At 36.0% G+C, this 25,008-nt stretch overlaps 1 protein-coding gene across 2 annotated transcripts in view; it reads left to right on the forward strand.

Moving 5' to 3' along the window:
- Window positions 1-25,008, forward strand: part of KBTBD3 (kelch repeat and BTB domain containing 3) — a gene marked incomplete at its 3' end in the record, with an annotated part of 49,866 nt that overhangs the window by 657 nt on the left and 24,201 nt on the right. The window lies entirely within an intron of this gene.

Below are 25,008 nucleotides of genomic sequence, written 5' to 3' on the forward strand. Positions count from 1 at the left end.
GCCAGAGCCCTAGGGAGAAAACTGAGGATTCTGTTGTTGAGGCACCGGTGGGTGGTCCCATTGTTATCAGAGGTCTTTGCTCTGAAAGCAACAGAACCAAGTTGCATAATTTCAGGAGCCCTTCATAATTAACTCTGTGCCTTTGATCAGTTATTTGCTTGTGATCAAAGATCCTTGCGGTTTTGGTCCAGGGAAAAGTTGATCTGTGTAGATGAATTTAAATGCCTAACTTTGTGGTAGATTAAATGCGACACTGGGATTCAGTCGACTCCCTTCTTCCTTTGGCTGCCAGGGAATGTCAACTAAAAGCCAGCAGTAGTAATTAACAGTTACTTGCGGCTTATTTCCATCCTCTTTAAGATAGGTTTTATTCTGTTTTCATCTATATTTGTTTCTGTTAACTTTTCGTGATATCATCATTCCCCTCCAATCATTTGCAAGTAAATGAGATCTTGAACATACACAAACACAAATCCTCAAAGAGCTGTAAAATGAAGTACTGGCTTCATACATCAGTTTAGCTAATACTATGTGTCAGGTGCTATATCTGCTTACAATCTGGCAAAGAAGATAAGACATGTACAAAAAGCTACAGTAAGAGAAAATGTAAAGATATGTAAAGTATAAAGTACTGTTACCCATACCAGCAATGATTTTAAGTCATTTGTCCACTTTTAACTTTATGTATCTAAGCACCATATTAACACTTTTCCATTCTTGTCTTTTTGAACTGACTATTACAATTTTGGTATATTTACTTTTCTATTTCTAAAAACACTTCTATGTCCATTATATCCCATGCTCGTCTATGCAGTAATTTTTACCGTTGGAGAAACAGATGAGAAAGATAATTTGTGGAATTATTTAAACTCAGGTTTAGGAACGTATGGTCCACTCTTTTACCTTTCAGCTAAGCTTTGTGTATTCAATCTATAGAGCCTAATAAAGGTAGGTAATGTAGTGGTTTTTTGTACTTGTTTTCTCAGAATGTTCTCTTCTCCTCCCATCAGCACATTCCTTGTTCCTCTTTGTCATTCAGGACTCAGCTCAAATGTCATACGAAAGAGAATGTCTCCACAGACACGTATAAAAAGCTCACTCTTCCCACTCCCTATCCCCCAGCCCTGAGCCTAGTACCCTAGTGGACACTCTTTATAGGTTTGTTTAATCCCATTCCCTATCTACTTTTTAAATTCTTACTTGTCCATCAGGGCTTAGCTCAAGCCTTACTTTTCCTAAAGGACTACTACAGAGTACTTAAAAAAATATATATATTGTCTATATAATTAATTTGGCAATTAATCTAGTACTGCCTTATTGGCCTGAATTATTTATATGTGTGTTATCTTGCAAATTAGAATGTAACTGCCCGAGGGGAAGTTCATGTGTACCTTGCCTTTTACAAATAGTATACTTCAGCAAATGTTTTTGATGAACTTTTAGAATAGATTTTACTCTTCATGAGCTAATACTGATATTTATATTCTGTCTACTTCCTTCCCTTTTTTCTTAAGGCAGTATAAAGTGTGCAGTTAATAGCTTGCCTAACTATATTCAGTAAACCCAAAAATGTATTATAGTATTTTTTATTGCATTGGTTAGGGGGAAAAAGGACTAAAGTGATAGCTCAGCAAGCTTGTAGTAGTCATCTTACCAGATCCTGATCTGTGGCTTCTTAGGATTCTGAGAGACTTGTGTTCCAGTTTCAGTTCTATCACCAATTATCTATGTGACTTTGGGTAAATCACATAACCTCTCCCAGGTATCAGTTTCAATGGAAAAGCATTAAATGAGATCATCTCTAAGATTTGGTGATTTTTTTAGGTAATGTTCATTAGCTTTTTATTCTATTGCAAAACCTTGATTTCCCCTTTTCCTTTAATTCCTGTATCTGTTCTATCGCAAAGTTTTATTGGTTCTACTACTAAAATAGAGCTAAAATCTATTTCCCTCCATCTCCAGTCTCTAGTCTAAACCACCATATTTCTCACCGGAAATACTGATTAGTTTTCTATCTTGCTCAAGAAAGGGAAACATTCTCTTGCTATGTCTGTCCTCCATGCCATAAGCACTCCTGAAACAACCTGTCTTCAGAGCTAAGTCTAGAAGTCCATGCTCTTAATCACAGTGCTATAGGCCTCCTTAATTAGACTGAGAAGGAGATAAGAAACTTGAAAAGTGTTGTGGCACAGAAAAGAATGGGGAACTAGTTAACAGTGTGAATACTTCTGAGAGGTTAATAAGATGAGGGGAGTGAAGTTAGCATTTGACTACAAGATGGTAGTGTGGTGACATTGATATGAGCAATTTTATTTATTTTATTTTCATTTTTCTTTGATTATTTTATTCATTTATTTTATTGAAGTATAGTTGATTTATAAAGTTTCAGGTGTACAGCAAAGTGATTCAGTTTTATATATATTATATATATAATATAATATATATAATATATATAATATATATAAAATATAAAAATATATACTATATATGTTATATAAATATATATAAATATATGTGTATATATAATATATAAATTATATAAATGTACATAAATTATATATAAATTGTATATATAATATATATGAATATAATAAATATATATATAATAAATAATATATTTATATAAATATACAAATAAATATATATAAATTTTATATAATATATAATATATATATATATAAAATATATATATATTCTTTTCCAAACAAGACATTGAATACAACTCCCTGTGCTATATGGTAAGTCCTTGTTGTTTATTGTATATATAGCAGTATGTATATTTTAATCCCAAATTATCAATTTATCTCTCCCCCCTTTCCCTTTTGGTAACCATCAGTTTGTTTTCCATGTCTGTGAGCCTATTTCTGTTTTTTAAATAAGTTCATTTATATCATTTTTTAGATTCCACATATAAGTGATATCATATGATATTTATCTTTCTGTGTCTGACTTACTTCACTTAGATGATAATCTCTAGGTCCATCCATGTTGCTGCAAATGGCATTATTTCATTCTTTTTTATGGCTGAGTAATATTCCATTATATATACATACACACACACACACACACACACACACACTACATCTTCTTTATCCATTCATCTGCCAATGGACAGTTAGGTTGCTTCCATGTCTTGGCTATTGTAAATAGTGCTGCTGTGAACATAAGGGTGCATGTGTCTCTTCTTTTTTTTTTTTTTTTTTTGTGGTACACAAGCCTCTCACTGCTGTGGCCTCTTCCATTGCAGAGCACAGGCTCCGGATGCGCAGGCTCAGCAGCCATGGCTTGCGGGCCTAGCCGCTCTGCAGCATGTGGGATCCTCCCAGACCGGGGCATGAACCCGTGTACCCTGCATCGGCAGGTGGACTCTCAACCACTGAGCCACCAGGGAAACCCCTGTATCTCTTCTAATTAGAGTTTTTGTCTTTCCTGGATATATGCCCAGGAGTGGGATCATATGGTGATTCTATTTTTAGTGTTTTAAGGAACCTTCACACTGTTCTCCATAGTGGCTGCACCAGTTTAGGTTGCCACCAACAGTATAGAAGGATTCCCTTTTCTCCACACCCTCTCTAGCATTTATTATTTGTAGATTTTTTGATGATGGCCATTCTGACAGGTGTTTTGATTTGCATTTCTCTAATAACTAGCAATGTTGAACATCTTTTCATGTGCCTATTGGCTATCTATATGTCTTCCTTGGGGAAATGTCTATTTAGGTTTTCTGCCCATCTTATGTTTGTTTTTTTTTTTGATATTGTGTTGTATAAGCTGTTTGTATATTTTGGAAATTAAGCCCTTGTTTGTTTGCATCATTTACAAATATTTTCTCCCATTCTGTAGGTTGTCTTTTTGGGTTTTTTTAATGGTTTCTTTTGCTGTGCAAAAGCTTTTAAGTTTAATTAGATCCCATTTGTTTATTTTTGCTTCTGTTTCCATTACTCTATGGGAGAGATCCAAAAAAATATTTCTGTGAATTATGTCAAAGAGTGTTCTGCCTATGTTTTCCTCTAGGAGTTTTACATTTAGGTATCTGGTTTTACATTTAGGTCTTTAATCCATTTTGAGTTTATTTTTGCATATCGTGTTAGAGAATGTTCTAATTTTATTCTTTTACATGTAGCTGTACAGTTTTCTTAGCACCACTTATTGAAGAGACTGTCTTTTCTCCACTGTGTATTCTTGCCTCCTTCATCGTAGATTGATTGACTGTAAGTGTATGGGTTTATTTCTGGGCTTTCTAACCTGTCTCATTTATCTATGTGTCTGTTTTTGTGCCAGTACAATACTGTTTTGATTACTGTAGCTTTGTAATAGAGTCTGAAGTCAGGGAGCGTGATTCCTCCAGGCCTGTTCTTCTTTCTCAAGATTGTTTTGGCTATTTGGGGTCTTTTGTATTCCATGCAAATTTAAAAAAATTTTGTTCCAGTGATATGAGCAACTTGAATAGAGTGAAAAAGAGGAACTTGATTGTAGTGGGTTGCGATGATAACTGGTGGCAAAGTTACTGCAGACAGTTCTTTAAAGAAGTTTTTCTGGGAGTAAAGAAATAGGATGGTAGCTAGAGGAGGGTAAAAGATCAAAGGATAGATTTTTGTTTGATATTTGTTTAAAGATGGGAGATACTAAAATTTGTACATTGATCGAAAATGTTCAATAGAGTGATAGAAATTGTGGATATAGGAGTTTTTGTGTTCACCACTCTAAAGTGTACTCCAGAGTGGAGGACCTTGTCTCTATTGTTTTTGACTGTATGCCCAATATCTGGAATAGTGCTTACTACAATAATAGTTACTTCATAAATTTTCTATTATTTGTTGAATAAATGAATGACTTGGACTCTATTTATCTTACCTTCTCTCAATTCATCATTCACACATCAGCCAGAAAAAAATAAATCTAATCATGTCGCTGTCTAGTTCAGTCTTCCATAATTCCAGTTGCACTTAGAACAAAATTCCAGTTCCTTGTGGCCTATAGGATCCTGCATGAGGTAGCACCAGCCTTCTGTAACCCTATCTCCCCAACATTCTTGCTCTCATTAACTATACTCCAGCAATGCTGGCCTTCGTTCATATCCTAAAACTGAAGGACCCTTTCCCATTCTAGGGCTTTATACATGATTTCTCTCACCAACCCCTTACCTTGTCATTATTCGGGTGTCAGCTTAAATGACACCTTCTTAGAAAGGCTCTTCCTAATATTGTAGTGGATGAGAGCATGGGCTCTGGAGCCAGAGTGCCTGGGTTTACATCCCATCTCCTTGCTTACTTGCTATCTATTATTATCTTTAGGGTTTTGTTCCAAGATACTGAAAACCCATTCTTCACATTTTAATTCACATACACATGTAATGACAAATATGTCATGATTGCTGCCTGTCAAAAGTGATTGTAAGGTATCTATTTATCAATTTCAGATATCTTAAGCCTCATTTTCCCTGTATATAAAATAGGGACAATAGTATTATCTATTTTATAGTAGTTGTTTTGAAAATTAAAGAGTGTGTAAAGCATGTGGTACAGAGCCTGGCACAGAGTAAGCACTACGTAAGTGTTCACTGTTAACATTGTCATTATCTGAAGTTGAATACCACCCGCTGTTCATTTTTATATTTATTTCCCAGTTGTTTCTTCACAGTATTTATTGCAGTTTATAATTTGACAGTCTTCTTTTCTAGATACTAAACATCAGGAAAGGAGGGATCATGTCTGCCTTTATTCTCCATGCTCTCTCTAGTGCCTAATACAGTACCTGGTATATAGTTAGCACTCTGTAATAAATATTGAATAGAATAGGCCAGCAAAATGCTCTATGTTGAAACATCAGTGACCAAACTAATATCAGTGGAAGGCCCAATGAAATCAAAGCCCACATCAGTCACAGCACAACTTTAGTTTAATATTCCACTTCTATCAAGTTGCATATGCTCTTTTTCTTCTTTTTTTTTTGTTTTTGCGGTACGCGGGCCTCTCACTGTTGTGGCCTCTCCCGTTGCGGAGCACAGGCTCTGGACGCGCAGGCTCAGTGGCCATGGCTCACGGGCCCAGCCGCTCCGCGGCATGTGGGATCTTCCCGGACCGGGGCACAAACCCGTGTCCCCTGCATTGGCAGGTAGACTCTCAACCACTGCGCCACTAGGGAAGCCCTGCATATGCTCTTCTGTCGTTACTTAATATCAAAGGCTTGGTTCTTAGACTTGATTCTTGTACTTTTATTGAATAATTTTTTAAATCAAATTTTAATGGAACACATTAAAAGTAAAAACAAGAGAATAGTTTTGAAAATTGATTCAATGTTTTCGGCAGGAAGGTATTTCGTTGAAGCTGAGATGCATTCTTATAAAATACAAGACTGTTTTTTGTGCTACTAAGAAAGAAGAAAAGTGCCATTTAAACTATGACACAGCTTTCCATGACTTGGAATTTTTCGTACTTATGGAAAGCCCTTTTAAAAAAAATCATATCAACCTTGTACACACATTAAAAAAAAGTAAGCAAAATCAATTAGCTGAGATGCTCACATTCAGAATCTAACTCTTCTAATTCACCTTCGCCTCAGCATCTCAGTGTCCATGTTTTTCTACATAATGTTGTTCTCTGTTATCAGGAGCATTAATGATGTATCATTTCTTAAATGAGTGTCCATTTTTATCTTTAGGGTTTTCTTCAAAGACACTGATACACATCCTTCATATTTTGATGCACATACATATGTAATGACAAATATGAGTGTTATTTAACTAAAGTGATTATAAGATACCTATCTGTCAATTTCAGATATGTTAAGTGTGAAAGAATGTCTTAAAATTAGTGAAATATAATGTTGAATTTACAGAATATTTTGGAGGAAAAAAATTGCCTTACAGATATTTTACCAAGATTTAAGAATTGTTTAACAATTAATAATGTTATTGTCAAAGTATATGTTATTACTGATTTTAAACATTAATATTTTATATACCATTTGACAACGTTAGTTTAACATCAGTATCATTTAAGCATCACAACAGTACAATGTAATTGGCGTGTCCACTTTGCAGATGAGGAAGCCAAAGCCTTAAAGAGCCTCAATAGGGGTCACTACTAAGTGATGGATCATGTAAGACCCTGTTCCTTCAGCTCTCAATCCCAGGTTCTTTGCCATTTGCAAAATATATAAGTACAGACTTACTCAAACCTAATTTAAGAAATGAAAGCTTCAGCTTCTTGGATTTGTCATTCTGTGTAGAGTATACATGGCAGGCTTTATCTTTTAACAACATTTTAAAAGTGAATAGCTGTGTATGATCCTAATATATTTGAGAATACTTGAAAATTTCTAGTAAAGTTTGCTTTTTGTGACTATCTTTGTAGAAGTAAGAATTTCTTTATACTTATATCATTGTGTTTAATTCTTATTCATGAACAGTGAGACTGAATAATTGACTTAATTCAACACAGATCCAAATTACATTCATATTTTTAATGACAATGAACTTAATATAAAAAATTTGTGGTTGAGTTTTTTAAGTTGATGTTCTCAAGACCTATGCCACTATGAAGAAATATAGTTTTTTTTTTTTTTTTTTTTTTTGCGTTATGTGGGCCTCTCACTGTCGTGGCCTCTCTCGTTGCGGAGCACAGGCTCCGGACATGCTGGCTCAGCGGCCATGGCTTATGGGCCTAGCCGCTCTGCGGCATGTGGGATCTTCCTGGACCAGGGCACGAACCCGTGTCCCCTGCATCGGCAGGTGGACTCTCAACCACTGCGCCACCAGGGAAGCCCAGAAATATAGTTTTTATCCTTTTGAAAGTCTCAGGTTTGGATACCTTTTAGCTGTTTTGTTTTACATTCAACTTATTTTTAAAAACTGAGGAACCACCAAAAATAAAAGGAAATTTTCTTTGAATGTTCTAAGTGTTTTGAACAAGAACAAAACTGTAATGTCAAAGTAGTTTCTGATTTGAATTTATATATCATTGTCTTTTTCTTTTAATTTTTATTTTGAAATAATTACAGATATACAGGAAGTTACAAAAATAGTACAGAGAGATCACATGTATCCTTCACCCAATGTCCCCAGTGGTTATATCTTACATAATTATTGTCCAAATTCAAAACCAGGAATTTAACATTGATACAGTGTGTGTATAGTTCCATGTCATTTTATCACCTGTGTAGAGTACTGTAACTGTTGCCATAGTCAAGTCTCCTTTGTGCATATCCACCTCCCCCAACCCCCCACAACAAAGTCCTTAATCCCTGGAAACCACTACTTGCTTTTTCATGCCTATAATTTTGTCATTTCAAGAATATTATAGAAATGGAATCAAACAATATGTGACCTTTTGAGATTGAGTTTTTTCACTCATGATAATGTCCTTGTAATCCATCCAAGCTGTTGTGTATATAGTAGTTTGTTCCTTTTTAATGGTGAGTTATACTTCATGGTAAGAATGTTCCACAGTCTGTATACTCATTCATTTATTGAGCAACATTTTGGCTGTTTCCAGTTTTTGACTATATAAATAAAGCTGCTATGAAAAGTTATGTACAGGTTTTTAAGCCCACATAAGTTTTTGTTTCTCTAGGATAAATACCCAGGTCTATGATTATTGGGTAGTATGTTATATGTTTAGCTCCCCACCCTCCAGTTTTTTTGAGATATAATTGATATATAACATTGTATTTTTGGTGTACATGACTTGATATATGTATGTATTGCTGAATGATTACCACAATAAGTTTAGTTAACATCCATCACCTACAGTTACAGTTTTTTCTGATTTGAACTTGTAAGGTCTACTCTCTTAGCAGCTTTCAAATATTCAATACAATATTGTTAACTATAGTCATCATGCTGAATGTTACATTTACAGAACTTATTTATCTTATAACTGGAAATTTGTACATTTTGACCCCATTTACCCAGTTCTCCCTCCACACACACACCCCCACCTCTGGCTAACACCAATTTGTTCTATGTTTCTATGACTTTGGGTTTTTAGATCCCACATATAAGTTAACATCTTACAGTATTTGTCTTTCTGTCTGACTTAACATAATGCCCTCAAGGTCAATACATGTTGTCACAACTGGCAAAATTCCTTATTTTTTATGACTAAATAATTTTCCTCTGTGTGTGTGTGTTGTGTGTATCATATTTTCTTTATCCATTCATTTACCCATGGACGTTTAAGTTGTTTCCATGTCTTGGCTATTGTAAGTAATGCTGCAGTGAAATGGGGGTACAGATATCTGTTCAGGACAGTGATTTGATTTCTGTTGGATGTATACCCAGAAGTTGAATTGCTGGATCATATGGTACTTCTACCTTTAAGTTTTTGAGGAACCTGCGTACTATTTTCTATATTGTCTATACCAGTTTACATTCACAACAAATGTATACAAAGGTTTCTTTTCTCCACATCCCCAACAGCACTTGTTATTGCTTGTCTTTTTGATAGTAGCCATGCTGACAATTGTGAGGTGATATATTGGGGTTTTGATTAGCATTTCCCTGTTGATTAGTGGTGTTGAGTACTTTTTCATGTACCAGTTGGCCATTTGAATATTTCTTTTGAAAATATGTCTGTTTGAGTCCTTTGCCCACTTTTAATTGTGTTATTTGGAGTTTTTTTGCTATTGAGTTGTATGAGTTTGTTATACATTTTGGAAATTGGTACTTTATCAGATGAGTGGTTTCAGAGTATTTTCTCCCATTCTATAGGTTGCCTTTTCATTTTGTTGATTGTTTCATTTACTGTACAGAAGCTTATTAGTTTGCTGTAATCCCACTTATTTTTGTTTTTGTTGCTTATGTTTTAGGTGTCATATCCAAAACAATCATTGCTATTACCAATGTCAAGGAGCTTATTCTCTATTTTTCTTTTGGGAGTTTTATGGTATCAGGTTTTACATTTAAGTCTTTAATCAATTTTGAGTTAATTTTTGTGGATATTGTGAAATAGGGATCTAGTTTCATTCTTTTGCACGTGAATATACATTTTTGCAAACACCATTTATTGAAGAAACTGTCTTTTTACCATTGAGTTTGTGGCTTCCTTGTCAAACATTAGTTGAACATATATGTGTGTGAGTCACTTTTGGGCTCTTGTTTCTTTCCCACTAGTCTATGTGTCTGTTTTTGTACCAGTACAAAACTGTTTTGATTACTATAGCTTTGTAATAGAGTTTAAAATCAGGAAGCTTTGCTCTTTCACAGGATTGTTTTGACTATTTGGCATCTATGGTAGTTCCATATGAATTGTAGGATTTTTTTTTCTATTTTTGTGAGAAATGCCTTGGGAATCTTGATAGGGATTGTATTGAATCTATAGATGGCTTTGTGTAGAACAGACATTTTAATAATATTAATTCTTCCAATCCACAAACGTGGGATGTCTTTCCATTTATTTGTGTCTTCAATTTCTTTCATTAGTGTCTCGTAGTTTTTAGTGTGTAAGTTTTTCACCTACTTGGTTAAATTGACTCCAAAGTATTTTATTGTTATTGATGCTATTGTAAATGGGTTGTTTTCTTTATTTACTTCTTAGTTAATTTGTTGTTAGCATGTAGAAATCTGATTTTTGTATGTTGATGTTGTGTCCTGTAACTTTACTGAATTAATTAGTGCTAACATTTCTTGGTGGAGTCTTTAGAATTTTCTATATATAAAATCATGTCATCTGCAAACAAAGACAATTTTACTTCTTCCTTTCTGAATCTGATGCCTTTTATTTGTTTTTCTTGCCTGATTACTCTGGCTAGAACTTCCAGTACTATGTGAGAGTGGGTATCCTTATCCTGGTAGTGACATTAGAGGAAAAGCTTTTCAGCCTTTCACCACTGAGTATACTGTTAGCTGTGGGCTTGTCATATATGGCCTTTATTATGTTGAGGTACTTTTCTTCTATGCCCAGTTCATTGAGAATATTTATCGTGAATGGGTGTTAATTTTTCAAATGCGTTTTCTGTATCTGCTGAGATGATCATATGATTTTTATCTGACTGTTAATGTGATGAATCACATTTATAGATTTGCATATGTTGAACCGTTCTTGCATCCCAGGGATGAATCATGGGATCTGATCTTTTTATTGTGCTGTTGAATTTGGTTTGCTAGTATTTTGTTGAGAATTTTTGCATCTGTATTCATCAGGGATGTTGGTCTATAGTTTTTTGGGGTTTTTTTGTAGTGGTCTTATTTGGCTTTGTTACCACAGTCATCTTGGTCTCGTAAAATGTGTTCAGGAGTATTCCCTCCTGTTCACTTTTTTTGGAAGAGTTTGAGAAGAATTGGCTTTAATTCTTCTTCAAGTGTTTGGTAACTTTCACCAGTGAATCCATCTGGTTCTGGACTTTTCTTCATTGGGGATTTTCTTTTGATTACTGATTTATTCTTAGAGAAATTGGACTATTCAGATTTTCTGTTTTTTCATGATTCAGACTTGGTAGGTGAATGTTTCCAGGAATTTATCCATTTCTTCTGGGTTGTCCAGTTAGTTGGCATATAATTATTAATGGTAATTTCTTATGATCCTTTGTATTTCTGTGGTATCAGTTGTAATGTCTCCTCTTTTACTTATACTTTTATTTATTTAGGTTCTCAATCTCTTTGTCTCTTTCTGTCTCTGTCTCTCCCTCTGTCTCTCCCCTCCCCCTGGATTAGTCAAGGTAAAGTCTTGGCAATTTTGTATTTTTTTTCAAAGAACCAACTCTTAGTTTTGTCATCCTGTTTTCTATTTATTCATTTCTGTTATCTTTATTATTTCCTTACTTCTGCTAACTTTGGGCTTATTTTATTTTTCTAGTTCCTTGAAATATAAAATTAGGTTGTTTATTTGAAGTCTTTCTTTTTTCTTGATATATGTATATATTGCTGTAAACTTCCCTCTTAGAACTGTTTTTGCTCCACTCCTTAAAGTTTGGTATGTTGTATTTCCATTTTCACTTGTCTCAAGATACTTTTTAAATTTTCTTTTTAATTTTTTCTCTGATACATTGGTTGTTCAGAAGTGTGTTGTTTAATTTCCATATATTTTTCCATATATATTATATATATATAATATATATAATATATCCATATATATAAATTCCATATATTTTTCCATATATTTGTGTTGTTTAATATTCCATATATTATCAAGGTTTTCTCCTGATACTGATTTATAGTTTCATATGATTGTAGCCAGGAAACATAGTTGGTGTGATTTCAGTCTTCTTAAATTTGCTGAGACTTATTTTGTGGTCTAAAATATATTCTAGCCTAGAAGATGTTCTGTGTGAACTTGGTAAGAATGAGTATTCTGCTGTTGCTGGATGGAGTGTTTGTATATGTCTATTAGGTTCATTTGGTCTATAATGTTGTTCAAATATGCTGTTTCCTTATTGATTTTCTGGGTGATGTGTCCATTGTTGAGTGTGGGTGTTAAAGTCCCCAACTATTACTGTATTCCTATTTATTTCTCCTGTTAGTTCTGTTAGTATTTTTTTAAATATATATTTAGATACTCTGATGTTGGTTGCATAAATATTTACAACTGTTATATCTTCTTGATAGATTGACCCCAATTTCATTATATAATGCCCTTTGTCTCTTTTGACCATTTTTAGCTGAACATCTCTTTTGTCTGATACAAATATAGCTACCCCTGCTTTCTTTTGATTACCACTTGCTTAAAATAGCTTTACCCGTTGCTTCACTCTCAGTTTATGTGTGTCTTTAAAACTAAAGTGAATCTTTTGTAGTCAGCTTACGGTTGGATTTTTGTTTTTTAAATCCATTCATTCATTCTGTGTCTTTTGATTGATGATTTAATCCATTCACATTTAAAGTAATTACTAATAGTAAAGACTTTTATTGGCATTTTGATTAACAAAATGTGTTCTGACTTCGTTTTTTACCTTTCTGTTAATACTGTTAGCTGTGGGCTTGTCATATATGGCCTTTATTAACAGTATTAACACACATCACATTAACAGTATTAACAAAATGTGTTCTGACTTCGTTTTTTACCTTTCTGTCTTCTTTGTGACTTGATGACTTTTTGTAGTGGTATTCTTTGACTCCTTTATCATAATTGTTTGTATAACTGCTATAGTTTTTTTTCTTTCTGGTTGCCATGAGGCTTACATAAAATTTCTCATGTTTTTAACATCCTATTTTAATCTGATAACATCATTTTGATAGCATACATAAACTTTACATTTTTACTTCTCCCCCTTTTCCATTTTAAGTTATTGATGTTTTAGTTAATATATTTTATATTGTGCATCAAATACATTATTGTAGTTATTACTTCTTTATGTTTTAACTTTTTTTTTTTTTTTTGCGGTACGCGGGCCTCTCACTGTTGCGATCTCTCCCATTGCGGAGCATAGGCTCTGGACGCACAGGCTTAGTGGCCATGGCTCACGGGCCTAGCTGATCCGCGGCATATGGGATCTTCCTGGACCAGGGCACAAACCCGTGTCCCCTGCATTGGCAGGTGGACTCTCAACCACTGAGACGCCAGGGAAGCCCTATTTTTTAACTTTTAGAGTTATAAGTGAATTATGTACCACCATTACAGTATTAGAGAATGTCACTGTATATTTACCATTGCTAGTTAGCTTTACACTTACATTCGTGTTTTTTTATGATGTGAATTAGCATCCTTTCATTTATGCTTGAAGAACTCCGTTTAGTATTTCATTTAAGGCAGATCTAGTGGTGATGAACTCCCTCAGTTTTTGTTGGGGAAAGTCTTTATCTCATTCATTTCTGAAAGACTGCTTTGCCAGTTACAGTATTCTTAATTGACAGGCTTTTTTTCTTTCAATATTTTGAATACATCACCCCATTCTCTCCAGGGCTACAAAGTTTCTGTTGAGAAATCTGCCTGTAGTCTATGGGGGTGGTCCTGTGTATATGATGTGTTGCTCTTCTGCTCCTGTTTAAATTCTTTCTTGTCTGACTTTTGACAATGTAATTACAATGTGTCTCTGTAGCTCTTTTGGGGTACAATCTGTTTGGTCTCCTTTCGGTCTCGTAACTGTGGATGTCCATTTCTCTCCCCAGGTTTGTACAGTTTTCAGCCATTCTTGCTTTAAAAATATTTTCTGTCCTTTTCTCTTTTCTTCTAGGATTCTCATAATGCAAATATTATTCTTTTGATGGTGTCCTGTGGCTCTCATAAGCTTTTTTCACTCTTTTGCATTTTTTTCTCCTCCGACTAGATAATTTTAAATGCCTTATTTTCTAGTTCATTGATTCCTTCTTCTTCTTGACCAAGTCTGATATTAAGGCTCTCCATTGAATTCTTCAGATCAGTCATTGTGTTCTTCAACTCTAGGATTTCTGGGTTTTCTTTAATAGCATTTATGTTTTGGTTGAACTTCTTATTTTGCTCATGCACTATTTTTCTCATTTTGTTTAATTGTCTGTAAAGCTCACTAAACTTCTTTGAAGGGATTATTCTGAAATCTTTGCACACAATTCAGAGATCTCCATTACTTTAGGGTCAGTTATTGGAGCTTTATTACTTTCCTTTGATGGTGCCATGTTGGCTCAGCTCTCTGCTCCATTGCTGTTGTAAGCAAGGCAGTAGGTTGGGCTGCGCAGTGTCCTGAGAGTTCTGATTAGTTTTTCTGGTTGGGCAGGCATGGAAGCTGTATTCAGCCCTAGGCCAGGCTTTCAGTTTGCTTCCCAACTTGGGGGCTGTGTAACAGAATTCACAGCTGGTATGGCTTGCTGGCCAAGGACCTGAATCAGGCAAAACTGTGCACAAAGTTCCTTGGTCAGACAGGTTCACTAGCTGGGCTCTGCAGATGAACAGAGTCACTGGCTTGGCACTCTGCAAGTGCTGCTGAACTGCTCTGTTTCCTGGATGCTCTGGCCAGGTTTCCAAGTAAGTGGGGCTGGGATTGTGCTCAGTAATAGGTAGAGCTAGGAATTAGCTTCCCTGCTTGGGCCAGCAGCAGCAGCAAAGCGGGCATCAAAGCCAGCAAGGTGGAGATTTAAGGTGGCAGAGGAGTAGGTGGACCTGGAGTTCATCTCTTTCCACAGGATGCATCAGGAATACATCTATAGGTGCAACAATTCTCAGAACACTGGCTGAAAACTAGCAGAAGACCTTGGACACCAGAAATGACTATAAAGATTCCTGCATAACTGGGTAGGATGGAAAAAAAGTAGAGAGAAGGAGGAGGAGAGGAAGCAGACGGGACCTGAACCCTGGGGTGGGGGAGCTGAAGCAGAGGAGAGAGTCCTGAATTTGGGGAAACCCTCTCTCCAACGGAGAAGTTGATTGGGACGGAAGGGAAGCATTTGAGGCTGTTGGAAGAGGGTGAAGCAGCCAGTCTGTGGCAGACGGGACAGAGTGAGAAATACACAGGTGGTCCAAACCTCAGCCCTACATGCCCCGGACTGGAACATGTGTTCACAGGTGTGCAAGGGGGCTGGGAGCTGCTGCGTGGGGATTGGATAACAGGCCCAGAGCGAGAACTGCTGTTGTCTGTGGGGAGATGGACTGAGGGAATGAGAGAGGGGAAATCTGCAGCAGGGAATGCCTGTGGAAGAAGACTGAACTGCCATGGAAGCAGGGCGCTATTGCTGAGTCATACGCAGGGGAAGGAGCCACTATTGTAACCTCTCTCTCCCCACATGCTGATGCCTGCCAACGGACAATAAAAGAAGCGTGTTTAAGGCTGCCTCTTGCTTGCCGGCTGCCAAGCAATTAAAAAAAACCCCTTAGAGCTGGCCCTCAGGCGCCGGCTGCAGGACAATAATAAAAAGCCCTCTCAGGGCTGGCCATCGCACGCCTGCTGCCAGGTGCCAGAAAAACCCTGGCCAGGGCTGGCCCCCATGTGCCTTATGCCAGGTGCCAGAAAAGACCCTCAGTAGGGCCATATCTCTTGCACCCTTGGCCGCCAGCTTCCCTGTGCATTTGGTCCCGCTGGGGCTCCTGCAATCCAAGCAGTCATACCACCTCTACACCTGGTCCTCACAGGGGCAGACCCAAGAGTTCCAAGGCAGCCTCAGGACCAGACTCCTGTGGGTGGACCACATGCTGAGGTGGGGATAAAACCAAAGCTGAACCCCAGGGATGGGGTGACTAAGGAAGAATATCGAAAATCTTTCTATTGGCTGTATAAGCTACAGATTAAATCCCTAGGATCAACTATGTAGACCTTGCATCTATGGAATATCTAAGTAGACAATGAGTGTTCCCACAAATGAAAACGGTCTAGCTCTGGCAGCTGTGGATTCTGGGGGCAAGCACACGCAGGAGTTGGGCCAGATCAGAGTCTGAGTGGTCCCCACAGGGCCTTCAGCAGGTCCAGAGACCAGCCCAGAAGCAGGGGGAGCCTCTTGGGGAGGCAGAGGTGGGCTGTGGCTCACGGTGTGTGCAAGGACACTTACACTGGAGACCCCAGGGAAACATAATTATTACTATTAACTTTATTATGTCTTGATTCATTCTGTTGTTGGTTTTAGCTTTTTTTTTTTGGTTTCCTTTTTTTTGTTTTAGTTTTTTTAGTCTTTTGGGATCTCTGTGTTCTATAACATATCTTTATATATTTTTTTATACATTTTTGTTTTTACTTTTCTCTTCTGTGTTCTTTTCCTTTATTTTCTCTTTCTCTTTTTCTTTAATATATATTTTTAACATTTCCATTTATACTTTGTCTTTCTGTTGTCCTGGGTTGTTTCCCTTTTTTTAAAATTTTATTTTATTATTATTATTTTAAATCATATTTATCAGTTCTGTTTCCTTGCTTTATTCTTCACTTGGCACACTGCTTTGGTTTTGTTTTTCGGTTATGTGGTTTTGTTAGTTTCAGTCCTAATTGTTTGATTCCATTTTTGATTTCTTCTATTTGTTTCATTGTTCTCTTGCTTTTTGTTTGATTTGGCTCTGTTTTTGTTTCTTTTACGTGTTTTTTTCCTTGTTTCTGTTTTTACCATTTCTTTGGGGTTTTCTGTGTCTTTTTTTTTTCTTTAATATATTTTCTATTTTTTAAATATATTTCTGTTTCTACATTGCTTTTTTGTTGTTCTGTCGTCTTTCTCTTTTTTTTAAATACTGTTTTGGTCAGTTTGTATTGTTTTCTGCTTCATTCTTCAGTTGGCACTCTGTTTTGGTTTTGATTTTTGGATTTGGGTTTTTGTCAGCTTTCTTCTTAATTGTTTGATTTCGTTCTTGGGTTCTTTTGTTTGTCTGGTTGTTCTCTTGCTATTTGATTCATTTGGTTCTGTTTTTGTTTCTTTTCTGTGTGTGTGTGTTTCCTTGTTTCTGTTTCTGCTTCTTTTATTTTCTACCATTTGTCTGGGGTTTTGTTCGTTTTTTTTTTTTTTTTAATCCAGTTTATTGCTGGGATGAGCCACTTGCGGGGTCTTGATCCCTTGACCAGAAGTCGGACCTGAGGCTCTGGAGTGGGAGCACCAACTCCAGGATGCTGGACCACTAGAGAATTCCCAGCCCCAGGGAAGATTCAACACCGAGAGCTCTCACAAAGGCCTCTATCTGAATCCAAGACCCAGCTCCACCCAACTGCCAGCAGCTCCCAGTCCTGGATGCCTCATACCAAACAACAAACAAGACAGGAACACAAACCCACCCATCAGCACACAGATGACCCAAAGTCATACTAAGTTCACAGACACCCCAAAACACACCAACATGGCCCTACTCATCAGAGGGAAAAGACTCAGCTCCACCCACCAGAATGCAGGCATCAGTCCCTTCCATCAGAAACCCTACACAAGAAAGTGGACCAACCCTACCATGGGTGCAGAGAACAGAAGCAAGAGGAATTATGACCCTGCAGCCTAGGGAAAGGAGACTTCAAATACTGTAAATTAAACAAAATGAGAAGACAGAAATATAGGCAAAACAGCAAGGTAAAAACCCACAAGACCAAATAAATGAAGAGGAAATAGGCAGATTACCTGAAAAAGAAATCAGAGTAATGATAGTGAAGATATCTGAAAACTTGGAAATAGAATAGAGAAAATACAAGAAATGTTCAACAAGGACCTAGAAGAACTCAATAACTGAAATGAAAAATACTCTAGAAGGAATCAATAGCAGAATGAGGCAGAAGAGTGGATAAGACAGCTGGAAGATAGAATGGTGGAAATAACTGCCACAGAGCAGAATAAAGAAAAAAGAATGAAGAGAATGGAGGACAGTCTCAGAGACGTCTGGGACAACATTAAGTGCACCAGCATTCGAATTATAGGCGTCCCAAAAGAAAATGAAAAAATGAAAGGGTCTGAGAAAATATTTGAAGAGATTATAGTTGAAAACTTTCCCAACATGAGAAAGGAAATAGTAAAGTCCAGGAAGTGCAGAGAGTCCCATACAAGATAAACCCGAGGAGGAACATGCCAAGACACATATTAATCAAACTAACAAAAAAAAAAAGAAAAAGTATTAAAAGCAGCAAGAGAAAACCATCAAATAACATACAATGGAATCCCCATAAGGTTAACAGCTGATCTTTCAGCGGAAACTGCAGGTCAGAAGGGAGTGGCAAGATATAAAGTGATGAAAGGAAAAAACCTACAACCAAGATTACTCTACCCATCAAGGATCTCATTCAGATTCGATGGAGAAATCAAAAGCTTTACAGACAAGCAAAACTTAAGAGAATTCAGCACCATCAAACCAGCTTTACAACAATTGATAAAGGAACTTCTCTAGGCGGGAAACAAAGAGAAGGAAAGGACTTACAAAAACAAACCCAAAAGAATTAAAATGTTAATAGGAACATACATATTTATAATTACCCTGAATGTAAATGGATTAAATGCTGCAACCAAAAGACACAGACTGGCTGAATCAATACAAAAACAAGACCTGTATATATGCTTTCTACAAGAGACCCACTTCAGACCTAGGGACACATACAGACTGAAAGTAAGGGGATGGAAAAAGATATTCCATGCAAATGGAAATCAACAGAAAGCTGAAGTAAAAACACCCATGTCAGACAAACAGACTTTAAAATACTGTTACAAGAGACAAGGAAGGACATTATGTAATGATCAAGGGATCAATCCAAGAAGAAGATGTAACAATTATAAACATTTATGTACCTAACATAGGTGCACCTCAATACATAAGACAAATGCTAACGGTCATAAAAGGGGAAATTGACAGTAACACAATAATAGTAGGGGACTTTAACCACCCCACTTACACCAATGGACAGATCATCCAAACAGAAAATAAATAAGGAAACACAAGCTTTAAAAGACACATTAGACCAGATGGACTTAAATGATATTTATAAGACATTCCATCCAAAAACAACAGAATACACTTTCTTCTCAAGTGCACACAGAACATTCTCTAGGATAGATCACATCGTGGGTCACAAATCAAACCTTGGTAAATTTGAGAAAATTGAAATCGTATCAAGCATTGAGAAAACTGAAATTGTATCAAGCATCGTTTCCGACCACATTGCTATGAGACTAGATATCGATTAAAGGAAAATAATGTAAAAAGTACAGACACATGGAGGCTAAACAATATGCTACTAAACAACCAAGAGATCACTGAAGAAATCAAAGAGGAAATCAAAAAATACCTAGGAACAAATGACAATGAAAACACAACAACCCAAAACCTATATGGTGCAGCAAAAGCAGTTCTAAGAGGGAAGTTTATAGCAATACAATCCTACCTCAAGAAACCAGAAAAATCTCAAATAAACAACCTAACCTTAAACCTACAGCAATTAGAGAAAGAAGAATAAGAAAAACCCAAAGTTAGCAGAGGAAAGGAATTGTAAAGATCAGGTAAGAAATAAATGAAAAAGGAAGGAAACAATAGCAAAGATCCATAAAACTAAAAGCTGGTTCTTTGAGAAGATAAACAAAATTGATAAACCTTTAGCCAGACTCATCAGGAAAAAAGGGAGAAGACATATCAACAGAATTAGAAATGAAAAAGGAGAAGTAACAACTGACACCACAGAAATACAGAGGATCATGAGAGACTACTACAAGCAACTATATGCCAATAAAGTGGGCAACCTGGAAGAAATGGACAAATTCTTTGACAGGTACAACCTTCCAAGACTGAACAAGGAAGAAATAGAAAACATGAACAGACCAATCACAAGCACTGAAATTGAAACTGTGATTAAAAATCTACCAACAACAAAAACGCCCAGGGGCAGAGGCTTCACAGGTGAATTCTATCAGACATTTAGAGAAGAGCTAACACCCATCCTTCTCAAACTCTTCCAAAATACAACAGAGGGAGGAACACTCCCAAACTCATTCTATGAGGCCACCCTCACCCTGATACCAAAACCAGACAAAGATGTTCAGAAAAAAAGAAAATTACAGACCAATATCACTAATGAACGTAGATGCAAAAATCCTCAACAAAATACTAGCAAACAGAATCCAACAGCATATTAAAAGGATCATACACCATGATCAAGTGAGGTTTACCCCAGGAATGGAAGGATTCTTCAGTATATGCAAATCAATCAATGTGATACACCATATTAACGAACTAAAGGATAAAAACTATATGATACTCTCAATAGATGCAGAAAAAGCTTCTGACAAAATTCAACACCCATTTATGATTAAAACTCTCCAGAAAGTGGGCATAGAGGGAACATACCTCAACATAATAAAAGCCATATATGACAAAACTCACAACCAAGGTCATTCTCAATGGTGAAAAACTGAAAGCATTTCCACTAAGATCAGGAACAAGACAAGGGTGCCCACTCTCACCACTATTATTCAACATAGTTTTGGAAGTTTTAGCCATGGCAATCAGAGAGGAAAAAGAAATAAAAGGAATCCAAATTGGAAAAGAAGAAGTAAAATTGTCACTGTTTGCAGATGACATGATACTATACATACAGAATCCTAAAGATGCTACCAGAAAACTACTAGAGCTAATCAATGAATTTGGTAAAGTAGCAGGATACAAAATTCACGCACAGAAATTTCTTGCATTCCTATACACTAACAACAAAAATTCAGAAAGAGAAGTCAAGAAGGAAACACTCCCATTTACCACTGCAACAAAAAGAATAGTATACCTAGGAATAAACCTACCTAAGGAGGCAGAAGACCTATATGCAGAAAACTATAAAACACTGATGAAAGAAATCAAAAATGATATACCATGTTCCTAGATTGGCAGAATCAACATTGTGAAAATGACTATACTACCCAAAGCAATCTACAGATTCAGTGCAATCCCTATCAAATTACCAATGGCATTTTTCACAAAACCAGAACAAAAAACTGTACAATTTGTATGGAAACACAAAAGACCCTGAATAGCCAAAACAATCTTGAGAAAGAAAAACGGAGCTGGAGGACTCAGGATCCCTGACTTCAGACCATACTAGAAAGCTACAGTAATCAAGACAATATGGTACTGGCACAAAAACAAATATAGATCAATGGAACAGGATAGAAAGCCCAGCAATAAACTCACACACATATGGTCACCTTATCTTTGACAAAGGAGGCAAGAACAGACAATGGAGAAAAGACAGCCTCTTCAGTAAGTGGAGCTGGAAAACTGGAAAGCTACATGTAAAAGAATGAAATTAGAACACTTCTTATCACTATACACAAAAATAAACTCAAAATGGGTTAAAGATCTAAATGTAAGGCCAGACACTATAAAACTCTTAGAGGAAAGCATAGGCAGAACACTCTTTGACATAAATCACAGCAAGATCTATTTTGACCCACTTCCTACAGTATTGAAAATAAAAAATAAAAAAAACAAATGGGACTTAATGAAACTTAAAAGCTTTTTCACAGCAAAGGAAGCCATAAACAAAATGAAAAGACAGCCCTCAGAATGGGAGAAAATATTTGCAAACACAGCAACTGACAAAGGATTAATGTCCAAAATATACAAGCAGCTCATGCAGCTCAATATCAAGAAAACAAACAACCCAATCCAAAAATGGGCAGAAGACCTAAATAGCCATTTCTCCAAAGAAGACATACAGATGGCCAACAAACTCATGAAAGCTGCTCAACATCACTAATTATTAGAGAAATGCAAATCAAAACTACAATAGAGGTATCACCTCACACCGGTTAGAATGGGCATCATCAGAAAATCTACAAACAATAAATGCTGGACAGGGTGTGGAGAAAAGGGAACCATCTTGCACTGTTGGTGGGAATGTAAATTGATAAAGCCACTGTGGAGAAGAGTGTGAGGCTTCCTTAGAAAGCTAAAAAAATAGAACTACCACATGACCCAGCAATCCCACTACTGGGCATATACCCTGAGAAAACCTTAATTCGGAAAGATACATGTACCAGAATGTTCATTGTAGCACTATTTACAGTAGCCAGGACATGGAAGCAGCCTAAATGTTCATCAACAGATGAATGGATAAAGAAGATGTGGCACATGTATACAATGGGATATTACTCAGCCATGAAAAAGAAGGATATTGAGTTATTTGTAATGAGGTGGATGGACCTAGAGACTGTCATACAGAGTGAAGTAAGTCATAAAGAGAGAAGCAGATACCATATGCTAACGCACATATGTGGAACCTAAAAATATGGTACTGATGAACCTAGTGACATGGCAGGAATAAAGACGCAGACGTAGAGAACGGACTTGAGGACACAGAGGGGTGAAGGGGAAGCTGGGACAAAGTGAGATAGTAGCTTTGACATATATACACTACCAAATGTAGAATGGAAGGCTAGTGGGAAGCTGCTTTATAGCACAGGGAGATCAGCTTGATGCTTTGTGATGACCTAGAGAGGTAGGACGGGGAGGATGGGAGGGAGCCCCAGAGGGAGGGGTTATGGGAATATATGTATACTTATAGCTGATTCACTTTGTTGTACAACAGAAACTAGCACAACCTTGTAAAACAATTGTACTCCAATAAAGATATTAAAAAAAAAAGCCAGCAAGCTCATGGTTTGGGCCTCACATCAGGCAGAATTGCACATTGAGTTCCCTGGCCAAATGAGATCACTGTCTTGAAAACACAAACTAAACAGCTTTTTAAGAAACTGCCAAATAATTTCCACTAGCAATGTATGAATGGTCCAGTGTCTTTGAATCCTTTCAAGCTTTTGGTGTGATTATTTTTAATATTATATTAGCAATTCTAATAGTAATAGTTCCCTGTGGACTTAATTTTACATTTTCATAGTGGAATCCTCGGAGATATAGGGGGTTTGGTCCAGACCTCTGCAATGAAACAAATATTGCAGTACAGCAAGTTATATGGAGTTTTTGTTTTTCCAGTGCATATAAAAGTTATGTTTATACTGTATTATTGTCTATTAAATATGCAATAGCACTATGTCTAAAAAAGCAATGTACATGCCTTAATTTTAAAATACTTTATTTCTAAAAAATACTAACAGCCATCTGACATCACAGGGTTGCCACAAATCATCAAAAGTACAATATCTGTGAGGTGCAATAAAATGAAGTATGCCTTTAATGACTAATGATATTGAACATCTCTTAATGTGCTTATTTGCCATCTGTATGTTCTCATTGGTGAAATATTTCTTCATGCCCTTTTCCTATTTCTTAATTGATTGTTTGGGTTTTTGTACTGTTGAGTTTTGAGAGTTCTTTATATATTCTAGATATGAATCTTTTATCAGATTTCATTTACAGATATTTTCTCCCAGCCCATATCTTGTCTTTTCATTATCTTAACATGGTCTTTCACAAAGGAAAAGTTTTTAGTTTTGGTAAAATTCAACCTACCAATTTTTTTCTCTATTTCATGGATTATACTTTTCCTGTCATATCTAAGAACTCATTGACTGACTCCTAGTCACAAAGATTTTCTCCTATAATTTCTTCCTTCTAAAAGTTTTATAGTTTTACATTTTATATTTAAATTTATGATGTATTTTGAGTTAATTTTTTTATGAAGTGTGATCGTTAGATCAAGGTTCTTTTTTCATTTTTTTTGCCTGTGGATGTCCATTTGCTTCAATATCATTTGCTTTAGTACTATTCATTGAATTGCTTTGAACTTTGGTCAAAAATCAGTTGACTTTACTTGAGTGGAGCTACTTCTTAGTTATATTCTCTGTTCCACAGATCTATGTATTAGTCTTTTCACCAGTATCAGGCAGTCTTGATTACTGTAGCTATGTGAACCTTTAAGTCAGGTAGACTGATTCTTCTCACATTATTATTATTTTTCAAAATTGCGTCAGCTATTCTGTTTTCCTTATCATCCCATATATGTTTTAGAGTAAACATCTCTATCTCAAAACAATTTTTTATGGAATTTTCATAGGAATTGTATTAAACTACTATAATCAATATGGGGAGAATTGACATACTTACTATGTTGATTTTTCTAATTCATGAATGTAGCATATCTCTCCATGTATTTAGGTTTCTTTGATTTCTTATATCAGCATTTTGTAGTTTGCAGTGTACGAGTCCTGTACATTTTTGTCAGATTTATACCTGTGAATTTTTCTGTCTCTCTTTCTCTCTCTCCCTCCCTTGCTATTGTAAGTGGTATTATTGTTTAAATTGTGGTTTCCATGTGTTCAAGGCTATTTTATAGAAAAACAATTGATTTTTGTATGTTAATATTATATCCTGTGGCATTGTTGAACTTACTATATATATATATATTTATGGATTATCTGGGATTTTTCATAGACAATTTTATAGCCTATAAATAGAGACAGTTTATTTCTTTCTTTCCAATATGTATGCTTTGTACAGGATTTTCTTGCCTTGGTGTGCTGGCTAGAGCTTCCAGTACTGTGATGAAAAGCAGTGGTAAGAGTGGATATCCTTGTCATTTTTCTCATCTTAGAGTGAAGGTATTCAGTCTCTTACCATTTAGTGTAGTGTTAGCAATAGGTTTTATTGTAGATGTTCCTTATCAAGTTGAGGAAGCTCTTCTCTATTCATTGTTGGCTGAGAGTTTTTCTTGTTAATACGTGTTGGATTTTTAAATGCTTTTTCTGTGTTTATGTGATCATATGATTTTTTCTTTCATAGCATCCTT

The sequence above is a fragment of the Grampus griseus genome (genome assembly GCF_964374135.1).
Source record: "Grampus griseus genome assembly, chromosome: 8".
In the NCBI taxonomy this organism is placed as follows: domain Eukaryota; kingdom Metazoa; phylum Chordata; class Mammalia; order Artiodactyla; family Delphinidae; genus Grampus; species Grampus griseus.